General features: G+C 41.3%; 1 protein-coding gene across 1 annotated transcript in view; it reads right to left on the bottom strand.

Moving 5' to 3' along the window:
* Nucleotides 1-16184, bottom strand: part of LOC109929418 (NXPE family member 3-like) — a 456754-nt gene that overhangs the window by 169989 nt on the left and 270581 nt on the right.

The raw sequence follows: 16184 nt of genomic DNA, 5'->3' as shown, positions 1-16184 counted from the left end.
CACCAGAAGAGGTGATAAACCTGCTCTGTTTCAACCTCCAGCCACAAATAGGACAATCCCCAGAGCTAGCTAACTATACTCTGAAGCAAGCTTAGTTCTATTTTTTCTATACAGACTGCCTGTGTATTCAGACTTTGACACTATCGAGTATCCATCAAATGATCAGTTTGACTACTGACAAACATAGCAAATATATCCGTTACCACAGCTAGTTATCATTAATTGCTCATTAAGACTTACTTGTGTCTCCCTAGAAAGAGGCTTATCTTTTGGTCTTAATGAACTCTGACCTCAGGCCAGCCTATTCATGCTGCTCACTACCTTAATGTTATCTGATGAATTGCATGATATTTACACAGCTCAATTCTATGCCAAGCACAACTCTAAATGACCAATAGGCCACATTATCCATGGATTCATTGTGTCTATTTCAAAACAAGACTCCAATCTTTCACAATTACTGTGACAGTTTGACTCATTACCTCAATCCAAACTTACATGCTTTCAGAAACACACAGAATGATTAAACCAGTTTAACCTTTTTAGTTATTAGGTCACCACTAAGTTTCTTATGATTTTCTTACTCATTTCTTTACTTTTCAGCAAACCCAGTAATTTTAGTTTAATATCTAGAATGGTGCTGGGGCCTGTTAAGCTGACCTCAGTAAGGGCTCAGTCGGGCACCAGACAGGGTGGCTGCCTAGGATAACAGGGTGTAGACTGGATGAACACAGTAGGCCAAGCAGCATCAGAGGAGCAGGAAAGCTGACGTTTCAGGCCCAGACCCTTCTTCTGCCTGGCTGCCTGGATCCTTTCCTGACACCCCATCCAAATAGTTCCTTCCTAGTTCCCAGCCTGTCTTCAAATGCCTATAAAATTTCCACGTAGACTTTCTCCCACTGTCTGTATGCTGAAGAGAAATCTTGCCCTTGCCCATCAAGTATGATGACAGATCCACACGTGCTGACAGCTCTATATATGACTGAAACTGTAAATCTTCCTACGTTGTAATGAAACACTCCTCAAATCATATTAGCAAAATGAAGAAATGAAAGTAGTGTTAATCAACATTTAGAACGTTTAGTACTTCTTGTCTTTTGTTTTTGCCGGGCTAAATCTCAATGGCATATCTCTGTAGTTTCCTAACTATTTTTAGCTGCAAAACCCAGATGTTCCGGCAAACTCTTCTCTGTTTATTTATAACAATTTACTGAATGGCTATTTTAAAACTAAATTGAAATCATGCTAAGAAGCAAAAGGAGAACAAAGTAATGCATATTTGTATTTAACCAAGCCTACTCTTAACTAAATTATCCAACCATCATTGCAAATTTCTATTGGTACTGATTCAATGTTAACATAGAATAAAACTTGACTCATATTTAAATAAAACTGATTCCACAGGTATGTCCCAGGATTTATCAGTTCTGGATTTCTCCACGGAAGTACTTAGCAATCTTTTTCCCACTGTGACTTAATTTCAAGGATTCCAGAGTCTCACTTTGGAAAGCACTGCTTCATGGTGCCTATTATTAACACCTTTCTTATCTGAGTACCTATTGAAATTAAAGATGTCTTACTGTTAAGGAATTTGTTTGGCACTTTGGAAGAACAGATATGTGCAGATATATTCCATATGTAGAGATAATTTTTATCATCAAGAGAAACCTGCTTTTACAAACAATCTTACCAAGCCAGAATTACATGTATAACTAGAATCCTGAGGAAGTATGTGGAATGTTTTTAGAGGTCTAAGTCATTGGAACTACTGTTTCTGTAATTTAGATGACAAGAAAGATAAGATTTTGATAAATTGTTTGAGCTACAGAATGAGTAGACTCACTAGTTGAAATTTATAGCGCTCTGAAGTTTTGGTATGTAAAGAGTTGGTGAAAACTACTTATTACTTTGTGAATTTGCCAAAGCTGGGATAGAAACTATTCGGCCTTGCATTCTTGGCCAATATTCCATGCATTATACAGTCATGTGACCATAAGATATAGAAGCAGAAGTAGACAATTGGCACCATTGAATCTGCTCCACCATTCAGTTAGATCATTGCTGATCTGATAATCCTCAACTTCACTTTTCTGCCTTTCCCCCATAATCCTTGATTCTCTTTACTGATTAAAAATCTGCCTGTCTCGGCCTTGAACATAGTTAACAACCCAGTCTTGATAGCCTTTTGTGGTAAAGAATTCTACAGATTGACTACCCTCTGAGAGATAAACATTCCCCTCATCTCTGTCTTAAATGGGCAATCCATTATTCTGACATTATTCCTTCTGGTCCTAGACTACCCTACAAGGGAAAACAACCTCTCAACAACTACTCTGTTAAGCCCCCTAAGAGTCTAACATGTTTCAATACAGCCACTTTTCATCTCCAAAACTCCAATGAGCATAAGCCCAACCTATTCAATATTTCCTCATAAGAAAACCCCTCCTTACCTAAAATGAACCTAGGGAACTTGCTCTGAACTGCCCCCAATGCCAGTATGCCTTTCTTTACAGAAGGGGTCCAAAACTGTTCACAGTATTCCAGTTGTGGTCTGACTAGCACTTTTTGAGCCAAACCTCCCTGTTTTTAATCTCCATTCCATTTGCAATAAAGACCAACCTTCCATTTGGCTTCCTATTACCTGCTGAACTTGGATGTTAGCTTTTTGTAATTCATAGTGTCGCCTAATCACTTAGTGCTTACAGCTTTCTGCAGTCTTTCCTCATTTAAATAAAATTCAGCTCTCCTATTCTTCCTGCTAAAATATTTTACTCCACATTTTCCCACTTTATATTCTGTCTGGTAAACTATTATCCACTCACTGTTTATATCTCTCTGCAGACTCTTCGTGGCATTCTCACCAGTTGCCTTACCACCTATTTTTGTGTCATCTGCAGAACCTGCCAATAATATATTCACTTCCATCATCAAAATTATTAATATATAGTTTAAATAATTTTATTACCAGCACTAATCCCTGTGTCTAGTTACAAGTTCCCATCCTGATATTGCCTCATTTGTCCATACTCTCATAAGTTAGAGTAGACAATCCTCTATCCATGCTAATATACTGCCCATGACACCAGGGGCTCATCTTACCATGTAGCCACATGTGCGGTACCTTATCAAATACCATTTGGAAATCCAAATATATTATAACTACTAGTTCCCCTTTATCTATCCTGCTTGATACCTCCTCAAAGAACTGTGATAAATTTGTCAGGTGTGATTTTCCCTTTGTGAAGTTATGCAGGCCCTTCTTGATTTTATTTATTTCAAAATACTCTGCTATCACAGCCTTTATATGATACACTAGCATTTCCCAATGATAGATGTTAAACTAACTGACTGACAGTTACCTGTTTCTTGATTCTTTCCCTTTTTCAATAAGGGTGTTACATTGGCAGTTTCCAATTCTTTGAAACATTTACCGATTCTAAGAGTTCTTGGAAGATTACTACTAAGGTGTCCATTACTTCTACAGGTGCTCCTTTTGAAATCCTAGAATTGGGGAGGCAGTGGCCTAGTGGTATTGTCACCGGAGTGTTAACCCAGAGACCCAGATAATGTTCTGTGGACCCAGGTTTAAATCCTGCCACAGCAGATGGTGGAATTTAAATTCAATAAATATCTGGAATTAAGAGTCTAATGATGACCATGAATCCATTGTCAATTGTTGGAAAAACACATCTGGTTCACTAATGTCCTTTAGGGCAAATGATTATCTAGGTAGCAATGTCTCCTTATAGTCTTATGGAAGGAAACTGCCATCCTTACCTGGTCTGGCCCACATATGACTCCAGACCCACAGCAATGTGGTTGACTCTTAACTGCCCTCTGGGCAATGAGGGATGGGCAATAAATGCTGCCTAGCCAGCGACGCCCTCATCCTGTGAATGAATAAAAAAAACCATCAAGACAAGGAGATTTAATCAGCCTTTAGTCTCATTTATTTTCCTGGAAGCAAGATTCCAGGGAGGTAGGGAAGAGGGGAAATAAATGCAATAACTATAACTAGTGAAAGAATACTAGGGAAGTTAATATAGTTGACTCCTAACTGCACTTTTGGCAATAAATACTGGCCTGGTAAAGTGATGGCCACATTCCATGAATAAAGCTTTGCTTTAAAAAAGATGCTTCAATGTTGAAGGGGGCCATTCTGATGTTTACAGAATCCCAGGGCTCCTGACAAAAAAATGGAATAAATCAGTCTGTTAATTGGCCACTCACTGCTGGGCTACTGCAACTTCTCTTCCTGCCTTTCATGATATTCCATGGCAGGTGAACATGACAGGGTCTGCTCCTGATCTCTCACATTGCTTTTTGTCAGCCCTTGCTCCTCCCAGAACATCTCCAAAGCACTGGTAAAATTTACTATAATGACATTAACCTTTCACTGTTTCGCCTTCAATCTTTAACCCTCAGTAAACATCACTTATCTAAAACACTGCTGTCTATATATTAGCCATCATCACTTGTCTATCAAACCTCTCTTATTAGTCAACATTTCGCTAACAGCTCCAATTTAAAATTCCCGTCTTTGTATTTACATTTCTCCTTAGCTTCAATGCATTTTCCTCCATCTCTATTGTGTGTTTCCTCAAAAACTTTCCTCCATCTCAGTCTGGCCTTTTGTGTGCCCCCCATTACTTTATTCCATTGTTGTGCTTTCAGATGCCTTGGCCCTTTGATCTGGCATTGCCTCCTGAAACCCTGTACTTCCCATTCCTCCATTTGGACCCTCCTTAAAATGTATATATTTGACCAAGCCTTTTGTCCTCCAGCCTCGTAAAACCTTCTTTGGCTTGATGGTCACCTATTTTTCTTAAAAATCCAAGAAGTGGCTTGGGCCGATTTTGGAAACATTATTCAAATGTAGGTTATTGTTTTTGCTGCTGCTCTCATATGATCACACCGTGCAAAGCTTCATTTGGAAGGAGACATCCTTCAGAAAATGCTTTCTAATTCAAAATAGCAAATGCAGTACCAAAAGAATTTTGAGGAACTGATGATTGGCATTGGATCACCTGGGCGTTGCATTACACTGGACTTTACATAGGGACGCAGGATCAGGGAGAGGATGGTAAGTGTATGAAGCTTATGGTAAGGTCAGAGACATTGGCATTCCCAGTACTATGTTAGAAGAAATTGCAACTCATCCAAAACTGGGATGTGGATAACTAAGCTGGCAAGAAAAAGAAAGTGGAGGAGTTGAGAAAGGTGGAGGAATTGGAGACGTATCATTGGTCAGAAAATCACATGGCACAGGGGGTACCTGTCTACACAAAAGTCACAGAATCACAGATGTTTTACAGTGGCGATGGAGGCCATTCAGCTCATTGTACCTGCATTCGACTTGTTAAATGAGCGTAGGTTGGTTGAATTGCGGATGGTGAGGACGATTGTCAGAGGATACAGCAGGATATAGATCAGTTGGAGGCATGGGCAGAAAAATGGCAGATGGTGTTTAATCCAGACAAATGTCAGGTGATGCATTTTGGAAGGTCATGTACAGGTGGAAATTGTACAGTGAATGGCAGAACCCTTAGGAGTATTAATATGTAGTGGGATCTGGGTGTGCAGGTCCACAGATTACTGAAGGTGGCAGCGCAGGTGGATAAGGTAGTAAAAAAGGCTTATGGCATGCTTGCCATCTTTGAAAGGGGTGTTGAGCATAAGGATAGACAAGTTATGCTACAGCTTTATAGAACTTTAGTTAGGCCACACTTGGAATATTGTGTACAGTTCTGATCACCACACTACCAGAAGGATGTGGATGCTGTGGAGAGGTACAGAAAAGGTTTACCAGGATATTACCTGGTATGGGGAATTTTAGCTGTGAAGAAGGGTTGGCTAGGCTGGGTTTGTCTTCACTGGAAAGCAGAAGGTTGAGGGGCGACCTGATAGAATTTTATAAGATTGTGAATGGCGGGAATGAGTGGAAAGTATGAGGCTTTTTCCCAGGGTGGAGGGGTCAACTACTAGGGGATACAGGTTCAAGATGCGGTGGGGCGGAGAGGTTTAAAAGAGATGTGCGAGGCAAGCTTTTCACACAAAGTGTAGTGAGTGCCTGGAACACGAATAGGAAGGGAATAAAGGGACACGGATCCTGTAAGTGAAGCCAGTTTTTGTATGGAAGGGCAAAATGTGTCGGCTCAGGCTTGGAGGGCTGAAGGGCCTGTTCCTGTGCTGTATTGTTCTTTGTTCTTTGTTCTTTATATCACCTAATGTCAATCTCCTGCTTTGTCCCCATACCATTGCATGTTATTTTTATCCAAACAATCAGCCAGGACCCTCTCGAATGCCTTAGTTGAACCTTCCTCCACCACTTTTCCAGGAAGTGCATTACATATCCTAACAACTCACTGAGTGAAAAAGATATTCCTCAAATCAGCCTTGTTTCTTTTGTACATCACTTTAAAATCGATGACCTCTTGCCCTTGTTCCTTTTACAAGCAGGAATAGATTCTCCCTACTTAATCTCTTCAGCTCACTCCTAATTTGGAAAATCTCTGTCACATTTATTCTCAGACTTATGTCTAGTGAAAACATCTCAACCTTTTTTTAAGAGATAGTAAGAACTGCAGATGCTGGAGTCAGAAATAACACATTGTGGAGCTGGAGGAACACAGCAGGCCAGGCAACATCAGAGGAGCAGGAAAGTTGACGTTTTGCGTCAGGACCCTTCTTCAGAAATGGGGAGGGGGAAGGGAGATCAGAAATAAATAGTGACCCCAGGCACCTTTCCCTGCAACCGCAGGAAGTGCTACACCTGCCCCTACACCACACCCCTCACCTTCATTTAAGGCACAAAACAAACATTCCACATTAGATATGGGTTCACCTGCACATCCTCAACGTGGTCTACTGCATCTACTGCTCCTGATGTGGCCTCCTTTACATCGGTGAGACCAAGCGGAGGCTCAGAGACCGTTTTGTAGAGTATCTGCGCTTTCTATGGGACAAACGTCGACACCTTCCAGTCGTGAACCATTTCGACTCCCCGTCCCACTCTCTGGATGACATGTCCGTCCTGGGCCTCCTCCAGTGTCACAATGATACCACCCAGAAACTGGAGGAGCAGCACCTCATATTCCGCCTTGGGAGCGTACAATCCAATGGCCTAAACATGGATTTTACCAGTTTCAAAATCTCCCCAACCTCAGCCTCATCCCATCACCAACCCTCCCTCTCATCCCCGCCAGCTTGACCTGACACAACCTGTCCATCTTCTCTCCCGCCTATCCACTGCTCCCACCTCACTGACCAATCCCCGGCACTCCTTACTTGCACTCACTTATCACCATCCCACCTACCTTCCCCAGGCCCACCCCTCCTCTCTATTTATTTCTGATCTCCCATCCTCCTCCCCATTTCTGAAGAAGGATCCTGACCTAAAATGTCAACTTTTCTGCTCCTCTGATGCTGCCTGGCCTGCTGCGTCCTCCAGCTCCACACTGTGTTATCCCTAACTTTTTTTTTATTTGCTCATTGGGTATTGCTGACTGGGCAGCATTTATTACCCATCCCTAGTTGCCATCGAGAAGGTGATGGTGAGCTGCACCTTCAACTGCTTCAATCTATCCTCATAACTGAAGTTATTCATCCCTGAAGCCATTCTTGTCTACAACTTCGGTATTCTCTTCAATGTGATCATAGCTTTCCCATTATGTGGTACCCAGAAGTGTACACAATACTCCAACTGAGGTCTGACAAGTGTCTTATGCAACATCACTTCTTTCTCTTGTAATCTATGCCCCTAGTAATAAAGCTGAGGATCAACCCCCGGAGTCACATGTAGGTATCAAATTCAGAAGTAGGGAAATGGAAAGGTGGATAGAAACCAAGGCAGCGAAGGCTTAAGCTTTATTAAATAAGTATAACTTATCCAATTCTTTGCCAACAGATTCTTAAAACAAATTTGTTTACTAAACAGTTAAACTCTAAATTTTATGCCTAGGATTTTTGCAGTGCTCTGATTAGTTTAAAAATGCAACTTTGAGAAAGTCTGCATGGCTCCAATATGAATATGAGTCAAGTGCCATAGGGAGAACCCCTGTAACCTAAGCTCCAATGCCACCTTACTGCATAACAAGTTTAATGTTAATGTAACTAATCAACCGTGATAAAACATGAAACATTGGTGCAAAGTCTTTTTGCAGAATTTATCATTCAACGTGTCTTTCTATTGGACAGGCAACCTTTGATCTACAGATTTGAATTTCTGTTTGCCCCAGACTTCTCAGCACAAGCACCGTAACAATTTCATTTTTTCTAAGATTTTACACCTAGTCTGAACTACCTTTATAAAAAATGTCATTTTTTCTTTGAGAGTCCAGGCTTTTTTGACATTTTTGTCAGGGATCTTATTCTGTCTTTCTTGAATCAGGCTGGAGTGGGGAACACATTTGTCAAGTTTGGAATTAATCTAAATGTAATTTAATCATTGTTGAATTTTTAAAAATGGCTATGAGTTTAGTTTAGCTTTTTCAGTGTACGCAGTCATTTTAAAGATGGTAGTAGTGATCTGTCTAAAGGCAGGTCTCTGCTCATGTTTCCATGTCTTGCAGTCTTGAGCTTTCCTTTTTAAATACTCATGGGAGTCTCCCATTTTCAAGTTCAGATTGTCTAATGAAGTGCTACACCTGCCCCCATACCTCCTCCCTCACCCCCATCCCAGGCCCCAAGAAGACTTTCCACATCAAGCAGATGTTCACCTGCACATCTGCCAATGTGGTATACTGCATCCGCTGTACCCGGTGTGGCTTCCTCTACATCGGGGAAACCAAGCGGAGACTCGGGGACCGCTTTGCAGAACACCTACGCTCGGTTCGCAATAAACAACTGCACCTCCCAGTCGCGAACCATTTCAACTCCCCCTCCCATTCCTCAGACGACATGTCCATCCTGGGCCTCCTGCAGTGCCACAACGATGCCACCCGAAGGTTGCAGGAACAGCAACTCATATTCCGCTTGGGAACCCTGCAGCCCAATGGTATCAATGTGGATTTCACAAGTTTCAAAATCTCCCCTCCCCCCACCGCATCCCAAAACCAGTCCAGCTCGTCCCTGCCTCCCTAACCTGTTCTTCCTCCCACCTATCCCCTCCTCCCACCTCAAGCCGCACCTCCATCTCCTACCGACCAACCTCATCCCGCCCCCTTGACCTGTCCGTCCTCCCTGGACTGACCTATCCCCTTCCTAACTCCCTACCTACACTCACCTTTACTGGCTCCATCCCCGCCTCTTCGACCTGATTGTTTCCTCTCCACCTATCCTCTCCTCTATCCCTCTTCTATCCGCCTCCCACTCTCTCCCTATTTATTTCAGAATCCCCTTCCCCTCCCCCTTTTCTGATGAAGGGTCTAGGCCCGAAACGTCAGCCTCTCTGTTCCTATGATGCTGCTTGGCCTGCTGTGTTCATCCAGCCCTGCACCTTGTTGTCTCGGATTCTCCAGCATCTGCAGTTCCTACTATCTCTAAGAATGAAGTGGTTTTTGTCTGGCAGGTTTTAAATCAGGCACAATATTTTTATGTTGAGAAAGAGATCTGCAGCCTATTTTGTTACCTGTGTTGAAGAGGCTTCTTTGTTATGTGTACCTGAGTAATAGGTTTGAGAGGCAGCTTAAGCCAGGATTGACAAATGCAGGCAGATATCATTATCATTCCAAAGGAGTTTTTCCCACCACTGAGCTTAAACTGACTCAATTGTAGTTGCTAGGCCTATCCTTTAGGGGTGAAGACAGAGGAGTAGCTGAATGAGCACTTTTGTAGGTGCTGGCCCTTTCACCTTCTAGGTTCTGGTTCTACATTGGGTATACAATGGTGTGGAACAAGTGTATGGTGTAATCAAGCTTTTTTTAAACAGACTATACATATCTACACATACATGCAAGTTCTACAGGTATACCCACAAGACTCCAATGTGATAAGGCTTCGTCCTCAAGTGGTCAACAGATAAACATAACCTTTTCATGATACCTGCTAGTGATCAAACAATATCTCCCCTGATGATTGCTGGGATGCCTTCCAACATATTTAATTCCTGGTCCTCTTTCCTTCGTTAAGGTATCTCCTTGAGATGAACCATGCTGTTTCAGCATTGTACATAAAACCAAATCCCTCTCCTCACAGTAATTTTGGTGAATTTTCACTGAATGTTCCCCTCTCACATATAAGGCAATGCCCATTATAAATCTTCCTTTATTTTTCCCCTTCCCATGTCAGTCCATTGAACTTTGTTTCTGTTTTCCCTATGTCTTGGGGGATCAATTGCTCCTCAGCCTCAAAGCACGGATCTTCTTTCTGTAGATTATGTGTCCCCATGAACTGGCTCAGGACAAGTAAAGCCACTGACCACATGGCTCCACACAAAGTAATTCAGCTCTGGGAGCAAGACACAGTCATGGGCATCTTGCAAGATAAGCATCACTATTTACAAACAGTCATTATTAGTCACTATTACTGCCTAAGACAATCAGGACCACTTCTTCTTTGGGGCTCAAGGTCTTTTTCCTTTTGTTTTCTTATATCTTTGGATGACACTATTAGTAGGAGTGACACTGTCCTATTGGAAATAAATGTCCTATCTTCACATTGAGGATAACCTCTATTGTCTGGCGTGATGCTACTGCCATGCTAAATGGAACAGTCGAACAGACCTAGTTAATGCAAAACCTTGTCATTCGTGAGGCACTGTGGGGCAACAGGAGTAGAGTTGCTTTAAATACGTATCCACATATTACATATTCGCTACTCTAACTTTATCATCAAACCAGGAGATCGCCTCTGATTCAATGTATTAAGAGATTTCAGGAGCAACATGAAGCATACCAAAAACTGAAATGTCAACATGGTGAAGCTACAACACAGAACAATGCATATGACAAAAAGTGGAAGCAGCATACAACAGGCAGGGTTAACCCAATTAGACAACTAATGGCTAAGAATGAGGGGAGATCTTATAGAAACATATAAGATTATGAAGGGAATAGATAAAGTGGAGGCAGGGAGGTTGTTTCCACTAGCAGGTGAAACTAGGACTAGGGGGCATAGCCTCAAAATAAAGGGAAGCAGATGTAGGACTGAGGTCAGGAGGAACTTCTTCACCCAAAGGGTTATGAATCTGTGGAATTCCCTGCCCGGTGAAGCGGTTAAAGCTACCTCGCTGCATGTTTTTAAGGCAAGGCTGGATAAATTTTTGAACAGTAAAGGAATTAAGGGTTACGGTGTGCGGGCGGGTAAGTGGAGCTGAGTCTCAAAAAGATCAGCCATGATCTTATTAAATGGCGGGGCAGGCTCGAGGGGCCGGATGGCCTACTCCTGCTCCTAGTTCTTATGTTCTTATGTTCTCTGCAGTCCTGCCACATCCAGTTATGTATGGTAGTGAACAGTTAAACATCTAAAAAAAGGCAAAAATACCACAAAATATTCCCATCCTCAACAATGGTGAAACTCAACACATCAGTGCAAAAGACAAGGCTGAAGCATTGGCATCCATCTTCAGGCAGTAATCTCCAGCATCAGAGATGCCAGTCTTCAGCCAACTTCATTTATTCCACTTGATAACAAGAAACAGTTGAAACTATTGGATAATGCAAAGGCTATGGGCACTGAGAACATTCTACCAATAACAATGAAGACCAGTGAACCATCTGCATCCCTTGCCAAGCACTTCCAGAGCAGCTATAACACTGGTGTCTACCTGATAGAAATTTCCCAGGTATGCTTTGTCAACAAACATCAGGACAAATCTGACCAATAAGAAATTAAGAAATAGGAGCAGTAGTAGGCTATTTGGCCCCTTAAGCCTGTCCCACTATTCAACAAGATTAAAGTTGATCTGCCCCAGGCCTCAACTCCTCTTTAGTGCCAGATCGACATAGCCATCAACTTCCCAATATTTAAAAATCTATTTACCTCCTCTTTAAATACTTTCAGTGACCGAATTTACACAAATTTCTGGGTAGAGAACCGTATGGAAGACAGTTCTGCACATCTCAGTTTTCAATGGGTGTCCCCTTATTTTGTAACTATGTCTCCTAATTCAAGATGCCCCCACTAGCGGAAACATCTTCTTAACTTCTATGCTGTCAAACCCCCTCAGAATCTTGTATGTTTCAATGAGATCACCCTTCATTCATTTAAACTTGAATGAATAAAGGCTAAATCTGTTTAGCCATTCTTGATAAGTCTACCCCTTCATTTCAGGAATTAGCCTCCAATGCCAATATGTTATTTTTTTAAAATACAGGGACCCAAACTGTACACAGTTTGTGTCTTCATCAATATCCTACATAGTTGTAACAAGATTTCCCCATTTTAAAACACCAAATGCAAAGCACTAGTGGCCAAACTTCCATTTAACTTCCTAATTATTTGCTGCACCCATATGCTGCTATTTTGTGTTTCCTTCACAAGAACACACAAATCCCTCCACTGTACTTTTTTACAGTTCCATTTAAATAATAGTCTGCCTTTTGATTCTTCCTACCAAAATGCATGACTTCACACTTTCACACATTAAACGCTATCGCCAAGTTTTTATCCAGTCATTCAACCTAACTATAACCCCTTGCAGATTCCTTTATGTCCTCATCACAACGTGTGTTCCCACCTATATTTGTATAGTCAGTAAATTTGGATACATTATACTCTGCCACCTCTTCCATGGCATTCATATACAAAGCAAGTAATTGAAGCAATAAGACTAATCCTTGTCTGCTATGCCTTCCCAATCTAAAAAATAAATCAATCCTGACTTTGTCTTCACTGCATGTTAATACACTACTTTCAATATCATAAGCTCCTATCTTGTGTGATAGCCTTATTGAAAGCTTTCTGAAAATCCAAAGCCACTATACGTGCCAGTACTGTTTTATTTACTTGGTTTGTTATATTCTCTAAGAATTCTAGCACATTTGTCGAAATGATTCCTTTTTCAGAAAACCATGTTAACTTTGTTTAATTGTGTTGTCTTTCTAAATGTCCTGCTATTTCTTCCTGAATATTGGATTCTAAAAGGTAGAACTGCCATTGTCCCAAGGGCTGCTCTTTCATTACAGAGAAGTGCATGGTGGTGGGTTTAACTTGAGGGTCACTATATGTCATTTAAGGGACGAAGATGAGAAAGTTGGACCTCCATTGACAACCTTAATTGGTACAGAAATTGAACCCACTTGTTGGCATCACTCTGCTACCTTTGCAGTCACTTCCCTTAAAACTCTTGGATGCAGGATACAGAGCTGGGTAACATTTCTACCCTTAGTCCCATTAGTTTGACAATACTATGTCTCCTGTGATAGAAACTGTTACAAGATTTTTCCTCTTTTAGAAATTTTCAGCATCCTTCACTGTGCAGACCAACACAAAATGTTAGCCTAAATTACCTACCATTTCCTAATTATCAGTTCCCCAGTTACATCCTCCAAGGGTCCTATGTTTATTTTAGCTTTTCTCTTTTGATATACCAGTAGAAGCATTTGCTTTTTTAAAATTTTTTTGGCTAATTTTATAATCAATTTTCTCCCTCTTTATTAGGTTTTGTGTCATCACTGCTGGTTCCTAAAAAAAATCTCAATTGTCTCCCACTGGCTCACCATTACTTTTCATCAATTGTATGTCTTCGGTATTGACTGGATATTCTCTTTGTCTGCCTTTGCTCACCCCGGTGCTCCATACTTCTCGTGGAGTACTTTTTAACTGGATAATTTTTTGGCAGCCAATCAGCACCCTATTATGTACTCTCAATCATTAGAAAAGGAACATAAGGTGTTGTTATCAACCTATCAAGCAGCACTTAAGGAATAACCTGTTTTCTGATGCTCAGTTTGCGTTCTACTAGGGCCTATTGGTTCTTGATGTCACTCCATATTTGATTTAAACATTGCAACACAGCTGAGCTCCAGAGTGAAGTAGAGAGTGACTGCCCTGGTTATCAAAGCAACAGTTAACTGGGCATCATGTTCTCCAAGTAAAACTGGAGTCAATGGGAATTGGGGTAATCTCTCCTCTGGTTGGAGAGCACAGAGGAAGATGGCTGTGGGTGAAGGAGGTCAGTCATCTCCAGTCCAGGACATCTGTGCAGCAGTTCCTCAGGGTAGTGTCCTAGGCCTAACCATCTTCAGCTTCTTCAATGACCTTCCCTCCATCATAAAATCAGAAGCGAGGATGTTCATTGTGCAATCATCAATGTTCAGCATCATCATGACTCCCCAGCTACTGAAGCAGCCAGTGTCTAGATGCAGCCATCCCATATCCAGGCTTTGGCTGGAAGTAGCAGGTAACATTCACGCCTCACAAGTACCAGGCAATGACTAACTCTAACCATTATTGAATTCCTCTAATATCAACATCCTGGGGGATATAATTGATTAAAAAAAAAGTCAAACTACATCTGCCATATAAATGCTGTGGCTACAAAAGAAGTTGAGACACTGGGGATTCTTTGACTCTCCAAAGCCTGTCCACCATCAATAAGGCACAAGTCAGGACTTCTCTCTATTTGCCTCACTGAGTGATGCTCCATGTTTCAGTTGCCAGCAGGAATTGACAAGTAGTGATGAAGGATCATCTCGTCGGAACACTACTCAACATACACAAGACACCTCCTGAAGGTGTTCTGTCCCATCCCTCCTGCATTTTCACTCATTGCGTTTAAAATAATAAAAGCCCTTCCTACTCCCACTTGCCTGCCTCTGATAACTGTATTAATCACTCCATAGCATAATATTCAGGTCAATTTGCTCAAAAACATTCAACTGACTTAATTAATTCTTTTAAAATTCTTTTTAAAATTGACAGGTGAGTTGTCAATTTCAGCACACAGTGGAGGTCCCCAGGATTAGATAGGAAAAGCAACTGCTCTTCTGCATCTGTTTTAAAGTCTTAAGACTGGAGTGTGCACTGCTTCCCAAGTTTTGCATTATCCTCCAGTTTAGAAGTTGTGTGCAAACTGTGATGAACATAACCTTCACGAGGACATAGACAGGCTGGTGGATTGGGTGGACAAGTGGCAGATGAAATCTAATGCAGAGAACGGTGAAGCGATTTATTTCAATGGGAAGAACAAAAAAAGTTTTAAAATAAAAGTGAAATGAAGGATACACCCCCTTTAGAAATGTGGAGCCAAAGGACCTTGGGTAGATGTGAAAACATCATTGAAGGTGGTAGGGTAGGTTGAGAATTTATTAAGAGATATTGATAATAAAAAAAAAGGAAGTTATATTGAGCCTCTATAAAACAATAGTTCAGGCTCAACAAGACTATAGCATCCAATTCTGGACAACCACATTTTAGAACAGATGAAGGCATTAGCAAGCATATAGAGAAAAAAAAAACCTTATGAAGTATGGAGTTCAGTCCAGTAGGTAGATTCAGGAGAACAGCCCCAACTTTTCTGGAGAGTCGAGAGAAATGAATAGATGCGTTCAAAAGAATGAGTGGCCTGAACAGAGTAATCAGGGAGAAACTGCTGCCACTGATAAAAGTAGACCAAGTGGCCAGACAAGCATTAAACATTTGTGACCTACTTTACTCAAATGTTGGCAACTTTACATCATGGTTCTAAAGAGGCTCATTTTCAAAAATCCTTTTTTCCTCCTCACTTTAATTCAGCAGCAGGATACTATAGCTCCTCTCAGTGGGCACGTGATAGAAGCACCAATATACATCTGACCATTTGTTCCTTCATGCTTATAGCTTTGAAAATTTCCTTCTGGCTCTCGCTCACCCAAAAGGAAGCTCAGGAATTCACTACCTGATGTGACTCCGTTTTGTGGCTTTGGAGTCCAGCAACGTGCAGACGATCAGGAGCCAAGGAGTTGCTTACAAGTGAAACTGATTGGTTCTCAGTTAACAGGCCAGGTTGAAAATGGAAACAAGTTAAAGACACACACACAGTGCATGAGAGAGTGCACGCAATGTTGTTCTCCTCAGAAAAAGCTGTCTGCTCTTTGCAGTTTAAAAAAAAAACTGTTTAAACTTGACAGAAACCAGTTTCATTTTCTGCAGCGGTTGTTGTGAGCTGTAACTTTTGAATTGATCAGAAACATTTTTCAAGTGTATCAGTTGCTCTGTACTTCATACAAACTAGAAGTTCCTAGGGAAAGACGATTGAACACAAAGGGTCTAGTTTGCAAAGTAGCATCATTCCAGCATCAGAATCAGGAATAAAGGACCACTGA

This window comes from Rhincodon typus, chromosome 11 (assembly GCF_021869965.1).
Source record: "Rhincodon typus isolate 14 chromosome 11, sRhiTyp1.1, whole genome shotgun sequence".
In the NCBI taxonomy this organism is placed as follows: domain Eukaryota; kingdom Metazoa; phylum Chordata; class Chondrichthyes; order Orectolobiformes; family Rhincodontidae; genus Rhincodon; species Rhincodon typus.
This window is presented reverse-complemented; position numbering and strand designations above follow the sequence as displayed.